The sequence below is a fragment of the Nyctereutes procyonoides genome, unplaced genomic scaffold (genome assembly GCF_905146905.1).
Source record: "Nyctereutes procyonoides isolate TBG_1078 unplaced genomic scaffold, NYPRO_anot_genome, whole genome shotgun sequence".
In the NCBI taxonomy this organism is placed as follows: domain Eukaryota; kingdom Metazoa; phylum Chordata; class Mammalia; order Carnivora; family Canidae; genus Nyctereutes; species Nyctereutes procyonoides.
In genome coordinates, this window is record NW_026575136.1 from 29,195,708 (window position 1) to 29,211,320 (window position 15,613).

Sequence of the window (15,613 nt, forward strand, 5' to 3'; positions counted from 1 at the left end):
ACAAACTAACAAAGAGAAAAAGAGAGAGAGGCAAACGAAGAAACAGATTCTTAACTATAGAGAATAAACTGATGGTTACAAAGGAGAGGTGTGTGTGGAGATGGGTTAAATAGGTGATGGGGATTAAGGAATGCACTTGTTATTAGCATTTATGGAAGTGTTAAATAATTATATTATATACCTGAAATTAATATAACACTAAATGTTAACTAAATGTAATTAAAATAAAAATGTTAAAAAATTAAAAATAAGAATATGAGGGGCAAGAAATAAAATGGTATGGAGTTTTAACAAATAATTAGTGTGGTCTTAAAATTATTATATTATAAAAAATCAAATTTATATATATACTTGAAATATGTCCATAAACAAATACAGACACACATATATGTGTGTGCATGCAAACACATATACCCATTTTTAACAGCCTTTATGAAGGTATTTTTAATGGCTATATGTTATTTTATTAAGATATAGAGCATGTTATGTTACTCAATCATTTATAATTATTTTTGTTCCAGATATTCTTCTTTATCTACTTTTAGATTATTTAAATATGATAAAGTTCCAGAAAAGAGGCTTACTGGGTCAAAAATTTGTCACAGCTTTTTTGTTTGTTTGTTTTAAGGAGTAGGAGTAGAATTCAGTGATTCATCATTTACATACAACACCCAGGGCTCATCACAACAAGTCCCTCCTTAATACCCATCACCCATCTAGTCCATCCTCCACCCACCTCTCTCCATTTACCACTCAGTTTGTTCTGTTAGTGAGAGTCTCTTAGGGTTTGCCTCCCTCTCTTTTTCTTTTCCACCCATCTTCCTCTACATTCATCTCTTTTGTTTCTTAAATTCCACATGTGAGTGAAACCATATGGTATTTGACTTTCTCTGACTGACTTTGTTTAGCATCATACACTCTAGTTCTACCCACGTCATTGAAAATAGCAAGATTTCATTCTTTTTGATGGCTGAGTAATATTGTATTGTCATACATGCTCATTTATTACTAACCAATCATTTTGAGTCAAATCCTGATAGGCCTATAGAACTGGTATATTCTACAGACATTGGATAAAAGAGAGGAAATAACCAAAGAAACACCAATGTCTTATATAGACACAAAGGCAACAACCTTATTTAGAAGGAGACTTATATCCACCTGAAAAGTGATGCTATGGCCTCTTTATTTTTCACCAGTATTATAGGTAAATATAGGTTATATTTTGCTTTACAATTCAAAAGCACTTTCAAGCATTGTCATGAAGTACTTCAATAACAAACTGCAATATCATTAAAAAGTTTTTAGAAAGATGCATCTATATCCTGCTCTCTTTATCTTTTTAATGCTCTAGTTATATTTTATGTTTCTCTCTGCATTTAGTAGAATTCTCTGTTTATCAAAAAAATGTCAAGAATCTTCACTAGAGATTTAAAAAGTCTCTGCTTGAGACGAAAAAAAATAAAATAAGTGGCAAACTTTTGAAACTTTTGGAAACAATGTAGCTATAGTACAATTTAAAGACAGAAAAATAGTGGCATTTTTCTTTTCTATGATTTATGTATAATTTGTTCATTTCCACAGAAATGACATTTCTAAATTTTGCACATAGAGAAAATTACCTAGGTTATTTTAAGCCATAATTGATTGCCAAAATTATTCCCACTTTAATATACTACCCTACAAATTTACAAAGTTCATTTATCATGTAAGTTCTTAGAATGAACAAATAAAACGTGGATATGCTGATCCTGTATGTTGATACGTCATTGTCCAATACTAACATTTCAAACCTGACTAGGTATGTCAAAGCAAAATCTCTGACTACTATATGCTTTCCTTTAATTTTAAAACATTCTTTGATGATTCTGAATGTCTTTTATTGAGTAATTAGTGCAATGAATTTCTGACAAAAACATTTCTGCTTTACTAATTCTAAAGTGTTTTTTAAAGTGAGACATGAATGCTCTTACTGGATCATATCAGAATTTTCAAGACGGAATGCATCATTTCAAAAGGAAACTGATTTGTTGTAAGTTATAAAAAGGTACTTTTAGAGCATTTTAGGTGGATTTTTTCTAGTGAGTGGTGATGAGAGGTGAAAACTAATGGCATAGGTTTTTAAAAAAGTGTCAAACATCTTTCTGGTCACTTTAGCAAAAGTCACTCATTTCTCAAATCCGAGAGCTGTCAAAATCAATGCTAGAAAGGAAGGATTCATGTGGGGTTATTAAGTTTCATGTTTGTTTATTTTTCATCCTCAATCGGTTATGCCAAAGCAAAGATACAGGTATTGGAAGATCATAAATATTAGAGGGAATTGTCATGACCACAAAATATAAAAGTTCCATTTTCTCATATTTATTATCATGGTTCTCAGTAGCAATAAATCCCAATCGAAAGAAAGGTATATGAAAAGACCAATATATCCTTTTAAATCATGTGATACATATATTTCTATTATATTACTACTCAATAACATGTTAAATACCACTCTTTAACACTTTGAATATAATAATATTTAAAGGGTTCGTGTTAAGAGCATGTGTGTCAAAAAATTCAATATTAGTTTTTTTTAAAGATTTTATTTATTCATGAGAGACAAAGAGAGAGTGGCAGAGACATAGGCAGAGAGGGATGCAGGCTCCCTGCGGGGAGCCTGATGCAAGACTCAATCCCAGGACCCTGGGATCATGACCTGAGCCGAAGGCAGACACTCAACCACTAAGCCACCCAGATGTCCCTCAATATCAATTTATATTTACTTATCTATTATCATTCATCAAATTATACATATCTTGATTATGGCAAATTCCTGGAGAATGGGTCTGATTTCTTAAGAATGAATGGGAAACATTTGTGCAAATCATTCTCAAGCATCTTACTTTATGATAATTTAATTGAACTAATTTTTTAAAAAGTTCCCAGGGAAAAGCACATTATAAAGATTCCAAAGGGGAAAACAAACCAAAACAAAACATATAAATAAATAACATATCCTTTAACACTTCTACAGTTTGTGTGTGAAATAGAAACAGAGAGAGAGAGAGAGAGAGAAAGGTAGAGAGAAAGTGGGTTTAAGCATAAAAGTATAAGTATAAATATTTCAATATTTTATTGGGGCACAAATAAAGAATTACTAAAATTGAGAACTGAAAATACAGATATAATTTACATAATAATATAAGACATTTCAGTCATTGTTATAAAACCTCAGTAAAGGGGCACCTGGGTAGCTCAGTGGTTGAGCATCTGCTTTCGGCTTAGGATGTGACCCCAGAGTTCTGGGATCGAGTCCCACACAGGCTCCACACAGGGAGCCTGCTTCTCCCTCTGCCTATGTCTCTGCCTCTCTCTTGCATCTTTCGTGAATAAATATAATTTTTTTAATAAACATAATCTTAAAAAAAAAAACCTGGGTAAGGCAGAAAACACATTTAAGTAGAATAAGTCATCTAGAGGTGATTTCTAGTTCTCATAAACTGATTATTTTGTAAAAATTGAATAATTTTAGATTTTTCATTTTGTAATGTTTATTATTTTTTGGATATATGCTTATTGGTTACACAATTGGTAAACAGAAATGTCCAAATTATATTAAAATTTAAATACTTTCAAATTAAAAATTATAATGTGTGATACTTAAACATCTAAAGTAGTTAGAATTTGGAATAAAGGATATTATATGAATGTATATTACCATATTACTTGATATTGCAAATTTATCCAAAATATAAATATATTTGCCATTCTACTTAGAAATTTTTGTTGCTACCTTCATGTGTTTTTTTATATGCTAGTTACAGATTTACTAAATCTTTTTGGTAAATTTACATGGAATATTTTATTAAAATTAGTAATCCTATTAAACTTACTTGCAATAAATTAAAACTGAAACAATATTAAATATCTTTCACAATTTGCATTTCCTTAATTTACACTTTTGTGTCTTTCATATTTTGTGTGTCTGATGAATTAGCTTTTTTATTACATGTGATGGATATAATTTATTGCAAATTAATATGTGAACATGTTTGAATATGTATTTGTCTATATTGATAAAATGCTCAAAGGTTTACTATTATTATTATTATTATATTCTTAATTACTTAAGCTCTTTTGCTTTACGATTTTTCTAAATTCAATAAAATGTTTGATAGTCAAAACAACTGACAAAGAGGAAGAAAATAAAATAATTATATCAACTTTGAGAATCGATTGTCCTTCAAAGAACAATTAGCTTAGCTAATTGTTAGCTTAGCTTTCTTAGCTTTCTTAGCTTAGCTTAAGATATGCAGAAAGCCCCACATTGAATATTATTTCCCAAGAAGTAAATAATTAATTGCATTAAAAATATTTACTCTATATTTTTCACATATTTTTAAGGTGACTTTATTGTTCAGAGCAGCCTATAGTACAGAGATAAATACACAGTAAGTCAAAAATCAAAATCCTAGAGAAAGAAAAAGAAACAGTAGTGATACATCCTTCTCAAGAAATTTAGTGTTTAAATATTCTGGATATGAGCAACTTTTATTTTCTTCAATCTGAATTGTAGATATGGCAAGTTTTTCCCACAAATATTTGTTTTAGAGATAGTTTAATATACACATTGTGAGTTTAAATTTTTTAGAATTTTTTTCCCTTATATGCACAAACTAACAAAGTGCTTCTCAAGTACTTTTTGGCCCTATATTCATTGAGGTAATTTATATATTTAAATAGGCCTAATTATCCATTCTTACCTGTGTATCTTCAAGTTCTGGAGTTCTGCAAAAATTGAAATTCAAAATTCATGATAAACACATGAGGAAGAGTAGTAGAGAGGGTTCTTATTTTGCCTCACAGACTCCTCATCAAAGCTGACATGTGTCACACTGCTCTGAGTTACAGAGGCTTGCACTTTTAGTACCAGACCACCAGTATGTCACTGCTTACAGAATGCTATTTTGGGTCCTCTGAGTACAGCCATGAACACTGAGCCTTTTGTGCAAAATATCATAAGGGCACTCTGATGTCCGTTCATAGGCTGGGATTAAAATGCAGAGAGCTCCAGCAAGTGGTATGAGTGGCTTTTTTTTTTTTTTCTCCTTTTCCCTAACAACAAGCAAAAGGAAAATAAAGTACTTATTGGCTTGTGGTGATAAGGAGGGAATTCAACTTCTGTAAGAGAATCCTACAAGTGAAAAGGACATGCCCTCTACTTGGGGATTAGCTGATGAAACAAATGATCAATTTAAAACAGGCACAAAAGTTACTAAAAAGAGAAGAGCTTTTCCACTCTGCATCTATGCCTTCTGGCTGCTGTTTAATTCAGTCTTTCTGCTCAGGAATCAAGGAAAATACAGAAAGAGAGGGCAACGTCTAGATGAAAATCCTTTTCTTTTCCTTGGTTTATTACCTAAATAGATTTATTTTATTAAATTTATATAAAACTAAATTATATAATTTATTAAATTATAATCAAATTTGTAATTAAATTATGTTATAATTTTGTTATTTATTATGATACATAATAGTAAGCTATCTGCTGATTACCAAAGCTGTTTTTAGTTAAAATTATTTTTGTATCAAATCAGAGAGGTTCAGATACATGAACGGTACCTAACATAAAACATACATCCATGATTATGTCTCAAAAACTCAATATTTTTAAGGTTTACATATGCAATTATTGTGATGAGACAACCACAGATTCCAGAAGGATACTTGCATTCTACAGTATTGGGATCGTATACATGTTCATTGTTTTTATCATAACAAGGGAAGGATAGGAGGAAAGAGATTATAACTAATGCCAGTGGAACTAATTTGATAATGTGATGTCTACTTTGCTTACCTCATATTTAAGTTCACAAAAATAAAATTTTATTAATTATCATTTGTTAAATAAATGTTAGATGCCTCATAACGTGAGTCAAAACCAAAAATAAGCTTTTTCCCTCAAGCATTTTTTAAAAATTGTGTTAAGAACACTTATCATGAGATCTACCCTCTTAAATTTTAAAGTACATAACACAACATACTAAACTATAGACAAGATGTTGTACAGCCAATCTCTAGAATGTATTTATTTTACATAGTGACTTTATACCCCTTGAGCAACTCCCCATATCTCCCTGCCCAGGCCCTGTCAACTACCATTCTACTCTCTGCTTCTATGAGTCTGACAACTTTAGAAACTTCATATAAGTGGGATCATGTAGTATTTATCCTTCTGTGAATGACTTCTATCATTTGCATAATGTTCTCTAGTTTCACCCGCGTTCTAGTGTTTATGTACAAATCTAACCTTTTATGGATATTGTTTCCTGTCTTGATATTACTTGAAGTTCTGCTTTGGGTTGCAACTATACTTTTTCAACCTGAGAGTAGTATGTTCATCACAATCCAAGGCTTATGATATGGCGTAAGTGTGCAAGTGCAAATCAGCATTTGCTCTGCTGATTGCTGTCTCGGTAAATGGATAATCACTATGGCAGAAGTTACACTGAAACAGGATTAAATTTTCTGAAGAATGTAGGGTTTGGAACTACATGTTTTCAAATGGAATACCATTGACATAGATTTGCAATTTTCTTAAGTGGAAGATATATCATAAAACACCTAGGCAAAGTGACCAACTAGATTTGGTTTTAATATAGACACAAAGTATTTTAGTTTTTTGTTTTTGTTTTTTTCATTTTTTGAGGAGGGGGAGAACAGGAACTGGAGGGAGGGGCAGCAGGAGAAGGAAAGAGAGAATTAGACACAAGTTCTTTAAATTACTTAAGAAATGTTTGTCCTCCCTGGAGGGTAAGAAGGATTAACATCAGATTAGCTGGAATCAAGTAGTCTCTATATCTATGCCACAACCAAGAATGTATACCGCCTGGACTGATGGGACTAGTCACCATAAAAACTCAGAGATTACCAGAAGTGCATTTTTCTTATATCAGGAAGAAAAGTACATGAAATCTTTCCCACATGTAGAAAGAGTAAGAAATTGTGAATACTGAATGGAACATGACAGTATAAGGATGGAGAGTCTCTGAATTAAGTGCATCATTACCCATATGAGAGTCAAAGCCATTACACTTGGATTACTGGAGCTCTCCACACCACAGCATAAGCATGAGGAAGGGGTGGATAATGCCTGAGACATTGATCCTGTTTCATATGTAGAGAAACATTCTGAGAAATTTATAGAAACATTCTGATAATCAATTAACAGCTTTCCCATGCAATCTGAGTAGAGTCTACAAATGCCTTCTGCCAGCAGGCTGAGAAACAGAGCGTGATGTTCCAGATGCTGTTAGCCAGGACTGCATTGAGTTAATCTAAATAAAAATCTGAATTAAAATGTTTCAACTCATCAATGTTCTAAGGAGCTACTCATTGATTTATTGATTACTTTTCTTCTATTTTTTTTCTTATTTATTTTTTTAAACCAAATAATTAAGTAATGTAAATCTATTGACTAAGTAAAGAATGGATCAGCTAATGAAGCTTAGATCTAGCAGTAGAGAGAAGATGAAAATCATGTTATTCAGATTCTGACCTGTCCCTAGAGGATGAACCAGATCTATTTACTTGACAGCATACACTATTCAGGTTCCTCCAATTAGGTAGGTAGGCTTAGTCCAATCAGCTGTGGTCAGGATGGTAGCATATAAAGTCTACATCATCATCACCACCATCTTGGGGCATACCATCTCAAATTAAATTTTATTCATGATGCTTTTGAAAAAAAAAAAAACTCAGGATACATGAGGATGGAAAAATTTGAAAATGTCCAAAAAGGGTTAAATAGTAAAGAAATATGACACATACATAGAAAAGATAAAGTAGACTAAGGGTTAATTGACCTGGTGACTTCACACTATTAGTTTTCCAGGTTTGTTTGCTCTCTTCTTACACTTAAGAGTAATCTTTTCCCAAGAGTCCCTAAAGCACTCAGCTTTTGTCCTATTGACTAAAATAATTATTTGTCCTCATATCTGAACAAATTATGCCAAAGAGAAATGCTGACCATTAAGTCACTCCCACACTTGGTAGTAAGAACTACTTGGATGAGAAACAGGGTAATTTCCCCCAATGAGGGTGGGGTAATTGGCAACCAATGGTATTCACTATAGACCTGTGTGTAAAAAGTTGAAAATAAAAACAATAACTTCTGCTATGCATGATTTATAGATGTTATTCTTTACTAATAGTCTAATCTGCTATACTTCCCTTCTCGTTTGAAGAGTGTGCAATATCACAATGATAAATGGGAGAAACTAAAATAATGATTAAAACAACATAAACAAGACACTAGCTAATCCATATACTTCAAACAATAACAATTTTTTTTTTTGTCAAACTCAGTAAAACTTGGCTCCTGGTAAAGAAACATTTTTTTTGAATATGGTAACATGTTGTAGTGCCTTAGAAGATTTATCCTTTAAATTATAGTTGCAGCAGCCCTTACTTTGAAATAATTAAAATTTATCTGCTCATATGTATCCATATTTTCTTATTTTTCTTTTGTTTTCTGTTTTGTTTTGTTACTGTTTTCTTCTGTGAGCAGACATTGCTTTGGAGTTCTGCATCCGAGGAGTAATTTTGTTTGATTAAACTATAACATAAATCGAAACATAGAGAAAATTGGCAAATGAATAAATACATAAATTACAAAGGTTCCCATTCTATAAAAAAACATACTTAGTTGGCCCTACATCAACAACCTAAAATATGGACATATAATCCCAGAAATGTAGAATCATCACCTCTGATTCCTAGCTCTATGTCTCTCTATTAGTTAATCATCTATTATTTTTACTTTTGCAAGATATTGTGTTAAGGTTATAGTTGCACAAAGGCAAATAAGACTCTGATCAAATCATTTCTTGAAAATAAAAAAAGCACAAATAATTTTTAAAGCATCAGGCAGGAGTAAACCAAAACGAAAACCTGATAGAAGCACATGGGAAAACAGGGAATATCAAGCTTCACTGAAAATGTGATGAAATGTGAAATATGCGTTATTTTGTCAAGAGCTGATTATGGTGAATTTTAGAAAATAACAGCCTGTTTGCAGACTAAGTTTTACTATACAACTAGGCATCCTTGTATTGCTAAAGTTCCCTAAAAAATAATAGTATCTCTAAGATATTTCGGCAATTTATGAAAGATTTTGCATGTATCTATGAAAAGAAAAATCCTGCTTAAATGATATATATTTAAATTAGGCACACATGGGTGGCTCAGTTGGATTAAGTGGCCAACTCTTGATTCTGGCTCAGGTCATGACCTCAGGATCCTGGGATTGAGCCTAAACTGGGCTCACCACTGAGTGGGGAGTCTACTTGAGGATTCTATCTCCTTCTCCCTCCTGCCCTTACCCCTGCTTATGCATGCATGAATGCAAGTGCTCTCTTTCTCTCTCCATAAAGTAAGTAAATAAATCTTAACTAATTAATGTAACCTAGTCATTGGAAATTAATATTATTTTAATATTAATTAAACAACACTTTCTTCACATCACAATCTGTAAACTAAGGAGCCATGTGCTAAATCTGGTCAGCCTTCTGGTTTCATTAAAAACAAACAAACACACAAAAAAAGTTTTATTGGAATAGAGCCATTCTCATTTGTTTACAAATTGTTCAAATTGTCTGTGGCCGCTTTCATTCTACAATAGCAGAGTTGAGTATTTGCAACAGAGATTCTTGACCTACAAAACCTAAAATATTTACTATGTAGTCATTTACAGGAAGAGTTTACCAACTCCTGCTTTATATTCATGTGATATAGTGACTACAAATGTTACACTCGTGTTTACTTTAGAATTAAATTATGTATACTTGATCAATAAATGTATTTATAAACACACATAAATATATAAAATTCTATGTAGTAGCAATCATTCTATTTTGTCACTGAGTTAATGAATTAATATGGTGAAATAAAACAGTTTTTAAAAATATCTTAAATATATTCTATGTAGTTAAAATTTATGTGTATATTACATACACATATATAAATATTGCAGTGTAGGATGTCAAGGCATTTTCTTAGAACTAATACCCTCAGAATGAGTCTCTGCATATTTTTCCATAAAGCATATTCATCATGTGTCTGTTTTCCAGTTTGTATCTTAAGAACAAAGAGAGAATTTACAGAAAATGTGGAGATATAGAGGTGCAAAATCCTTTTTATAATAGACTAGTTTTTTAGAGTTGCTTTCTGTTCAAAGCAAAATTGAACATACAGAGAGTTCCCATATTCCTCTGGTTCCCCACACATGCACAGTCTTTCTCATTATCAACATCCCTCTCCAGAATGGTACAGGTGTTATAATCAATGAAACTACACGGACACATCATAATTACCCAAAGCCCATAGTTTACATTAGGGTTCACCCTTGGAGTTGTACATTCTGTGAGTTTGGACAAATATACAATAATATGTACCCACCATTATAGCGTCATATCGAGTAGTTTCACTCCCCAAAATCCTCTATGCTCTGCTTTTAGATCCTTCCTTCCCCTTTAACTCCTGGCAACTACTGATCATTTTATGTCTCCATATTTTCCCCTTTTCTAGAATGTTATATAGTCGGAATTATACAGTATGAAGCCTTTTCAATTGGCTTATTTTACTTACCAATGTGGATTTAAGATTCTTCTATGTCTTTTCATGGTTTGATAGCTCATTTTGTTTTGTCCTTGAATAACATTTTATTGTCTTGGATGCACCCTAATTTACCCTTTCACCTACTGAGGAACCTCTGGGCTGTTTCCAAGTTTCAGCAATTGTGAATACAGCTGCTATAAACATATATATACAGGCTTTTGTATGGACATAAATGTTCCCTATTTGGTTTTAATTGATTTTTTAAATATCTATTTTAAAGTGTTCTCATTCATACTCTTAATTGCATTTTAACACCTTATTTTAATAAATATTTCTGCAAAATTTAGCTTAGATTTAATAGAAAAAAACATGGCTTGTACCTTTCAGACATATGTCATTTGCAATACTTTGTTGATCTATATTTTCAATAATAAGAAACCATAACACACATAGGTTTTTTTTGCAAACAAATGTGGCTGACCCTTTGTATGGTTAAGAGCAAAAATGTGCTCATGAACTAGAGGGTGTTGTATCAGGTTCAGAGGGTTCCACTTTGCAAAAGAAATGGGAAGCTCCAGTTATTCCATTTTATAGTACATATGTGATAGTTTTACTGTGGTAGAAATACATATATAATCTTACTTAATTCTTAAAACATTTCTGTCAAGTAGTTGTAGGCCCTCATTACATTTCAGAAAAGCACAAGACAAACAGCAGAGCCAGGTCTTGAAAAGTCAGAGTATTTTTTGACTTCCTCAAAGTCTATGTTGTACTTACAGTAACACAATCCCCCTTTACTAAAGAAAACTTTAAATATTTGTGTCTCTGCCTCTCTCTGTGTGTCTCTCATGAATAAATAAAATCTTTAAAAATATTTGAATTCTAAAATTTCTATGTATTCTATGTACATCATCAAAGATCCTGTAGTCACTTATCTTTGGACTCATACTTCTTGTCTGAATTTCTGTGGTAAAATGAGTAGACAGTGCTGTACACAATGAACGGTAATTCTCAGAGCATCCCCTTCCAGCAGGATCAGGTTAAAGGATGCTATGACACTTTTAGGTGACATGGAACTGTCAGGCGTCCTGATATATGCTGGCTGCTATTCTCTTTATCCTCTTAAAAGGCATGAGGAAATTAAAACTCAGAGAATGTCATGCAGTAAGATGATTTGCAGCCAAATTTCAAACTTCTGATGCCAGAAATGATACAGTTTCCACTCTATCACACTGTCTTATATTTGTGAGTGAAAGTGAATAGACAACATTCATTCATTGAAAGAGTGTTTATTGAGTGTTACTATGTATGTTGCACTGTGCTGTAAGTAGATAAAAACAAACCAAAATCCTCTTGTTGGCCAATTCCCTACAAGAGTCATTCCATCAACAGACATGAAAAGAGGCTCACCATCACTGATCATCAGGGAAACATAAATCAACACTACAATGAGACATCACCTAACACTTGTCAGAATGCTTAAAATCAACAACACAAGAAACAACAGGTGTTGGTGAGAATGTGAAGAAAAGGGAACACTTTGCACTGTTGATGGGAATGCAAACTGGTACAGTCACTCTGGTAAACAGTATGGAGTTTCCTCAAAAAGTTAAAAATAGAGCTGTCCTATGATCTAGCAATTGCACCACTGGGTATTTAAAGAACACAAAAATCACTAATTCAAAGGAATGCATGCACCTTTTACATATAATAGCCAAATTATGGAAACAGTCCAAACATCCATCAATGGATGAATGGATAAAGATGGAATATTATTCAGCCATAAAAAGAATAAAATCTTGCTATTTGCAATGACATGGATGGAACTAGAAAGTATAATGCTAAACAAAATAAGTCAGCGAAAGACAGATACCATATGATTTCACTCACATGTAGACTTTAAGAAACCCAACAGATGAGCAAAGGGGGAAAAAGAAAGACAAATCAAGAAAACAGACACTTTTTATTTAAGTTTTTTATTCTAATTCCAGTTAGTTAACATACAGTGTTATTTAGTTTCAGATATACAATACAGTGATTCAAAAGTTCCATACATCAGACTCTAAATTATAGAGAACAAACTGACGGTTACTGGAGGGGAGGGGACTAGGGTGATGGATTAAGTAGATGATGGGGATTAAGGAGCGCACTTGTGATGAGCACTAGGTGATGTATAGAATGGCTGAATAACTATATTACATGCCTAAAACTAATAAAGTACTTTAAGTTAAGAAAATAAAAATAAAGAACCATGGCATCTATTAGTTAAAGGGTCCTGCATTTCTTATGCTCTGATAAGCGCTGTGATAGATTTAATAATAGATTTATCATAGAGTACTACAAAAACAATAAAGATATGGTTTAATCTACTAATACATTTTTTTCCAGATGAAATATGGAGACAGTCTGGAAAGCTTTCCAAAAGAGATGGTGCTTCTGTTAAGCTTGATGAACAAGTAGGCATACTCACATCAAGAAAGGTAATCTAATGTGAAAAACCATGACAAAGAATAATATCTTAATAGAATGTCTAAAGAAATAGCACACAGATATTAAGATGTTGAGAAATGTTAAGCATGAAATATAAACAGAGGAAGAACAAGGAGGAATTCCCACAGAGAATGGGTAAAACATAAAGACTTGTGTGAAGACAGTAGTCAAAGAGATGAAAAGAACTTGGGAAGATAGTTATCATTTACAAATGGGAGATTTACTGATGTAAGTAAGTACGAGGAAGAGGTAGACTGGCTTCCCACAAGTTCCTAGATTGGCCAATTGTGAGAAGAGTGACAAAAATAATTGAAATGAAGTAGGGCAGTTGGGAGTACTACATTTTCAGTATGGGGAGAGATGAAAATATAATAGAAGAGGCAGGGAGAGAAGGGAATGGCATGCTAGGGAAGGGATGTCACTGAATTTATAATCAACATGGGAATAACTGAAAATATAACACCACTGTATCTCCCAACCTGAGCATATAGCACAAGTACCCATTTCTTTAGACTTTAACTGATCTCAGCGATTTTTGTTAATCAGTCTTGAATATATTTTGTTAAATCTGTCTATACTAGTTATATAGTTCTGACATTGTATCTCATAGCTTTTTTTTTGTAGATGTCTTAGAATTTCCGACATAAATGATTCATTTGTGAATATATTTGTACTTTTTCGTTTCAAATCTTTGAATACTTTATTTCTTTTCATGTGTTATTGCACTTGTCAGACAGCCAGTATACTGCAGAATACAAATTCTGGGAGTGGACATTCTTGTCTAAGGGGAAAATATTAAGTTTTTCATAATTAAGTTGTAGATGTACCCTTTAATTCCTAATGTGCTGAGAATTTTTACCATAACGGATGGTGTAATTTGCCACATGTTTTTTCTGCACCCATTGAAATGATCAAATGTTTAACCTACTTTAGTTCTTTCAACATAATGAGCTACATTTGTTGATTTTACAATGTAAAACAAACTTTGCAGACCTAGGATGAATCTTACTTGTTAATTATGGAGTAAGATTTTTTTTTATACTGAGAGATTTGATTTGGTAACATTTTGTTAAGGATTTTATCGATGATAATGTCATGTCGTTTTCTTGTGATTTTTTTTTCATGTTTTCCTGTCAAAAGTAAAATTGATCTCAAAAAAGGAGCTGCTAATTGATCATTCCTTCTCTAGGAAAGAGAACTTGTCCATAATTGGTACACTTTATTCCTAATTGTTTGATAAAAATCACCAATCATTTGATGCCTATATAAGTGTGAAGTTTTTTGTGGGTAAATTTTTATTCTAAGGGTAGATATAAGACTATAAACATTTTCTATTTCCTTTCAATCCAGGTTGAATAATCTTAATCTGTGTACTTAGAAGAATGAATCAAATTTTTTTCATTAAGTTGCCAAGTTTGTTGGCATTCAGTTTTACATGGTATGCTCATGATCTATCTACTATTTAAAGAATCTCTAAGGACGTATCTTCTTCTTCTCCAATGTAATATAAATTATAGAAATTATGCTCTCTTTCTCTCATTATAAATAGAAGTTTATCAATATTACCAATATTATAAAAAAGCTTTTGTTTCTATTGATTTTCCTTATTGTTTCTGTTTTATTGATTATCATTCTTATCTTTTAAAAATTTTATTTATTTATTTTGAGAGAGAGAGACTGCATGTGAGCAGCAGGGGACAAGGTGAGGGAGAGGGAGAGAGAGAATCTTAAGCAGCCTTCATGCCCAGCAGGGAGCCCACCGCGGAGCCTAGTCCTACAACCCAAAGATCATGAGCTGAGCCAAAATTAAAAGTCAGATGTTTAACCAAATGGGCCACCCAGGCAGCCCTAGAGGGATCTCTTAAATAGGTTACTTACACCATTAATTTTACACCTTCATTCTTTTTCAATATGAACATGTAATACCATATTGTACTTTTATATTCTATAGTCACTTATTTTGGGGTTCAAATCTCTTGTCTGATTTTCTATGTATTTATTCTAATTTTAGAGTTAATGGTCATTATTTGTAGGCTTTGCCCAACTATTCAATGTTGGATTAAATTACTAGAATCCTGGCACTTGAAATTTGCCTGCATTTGTATGCTAAATGATATGAGCCTACAGATAGGGAGGATATAAATTAATATTTATTTTGCCTCAATTGCTCTTATGTGTTCTTTGCATGTAACTATTTTAATTAATCATCATAATATCCCTATTAGGTAGACATTTTTCCCATGTTAGGGTTGAGTAGAATACAGGTCAAGTCACGTCCTCAAAGTTGCAGAGGGTATAAATGACAGAATCAGAATTCAAGCTTAGGAAGCACGATACTGGTAATCAAAATGTTTGGAGATTGTGTAGAGGGTGATTAAGGAGTTAAAAACGCACATGCGCAGGCAAGAGTGAATAGGACAGACATAAGTGAATAGGACAGACATGCTTTCAAATGACTCAACTAAATTATTGGATAGAAGACAAATCTGGATTTGGATATTAATAATATATGTAAATTATGGAA

General features: G+C 32.4%; 1 protein-coding gene across 2 annotated transcripts in view; it reads right to left on the reverse strand.

The window, feature by feature from the left end:
- LOC129495601 (cadherin-19) overlaps positions 1 to 4,870 on the reverse strand; it is a 92,022-nt gene extending 87,152 nt beyond the window's left edge. For both annotated transcript variants that reach the window (XM_055303271.1, XM_055303270.1), the window contains exon 1: positions 4,746 to 4,870. The gene's annotated coding sequence lies outside the window, so the exon portion shown is untranslated. The remainder of the gene's footprint in view (positions 1 to 4,745) is intronic.
- Positions 4,871 to 15,613: the final 10,743 nt, after the last annotated feature.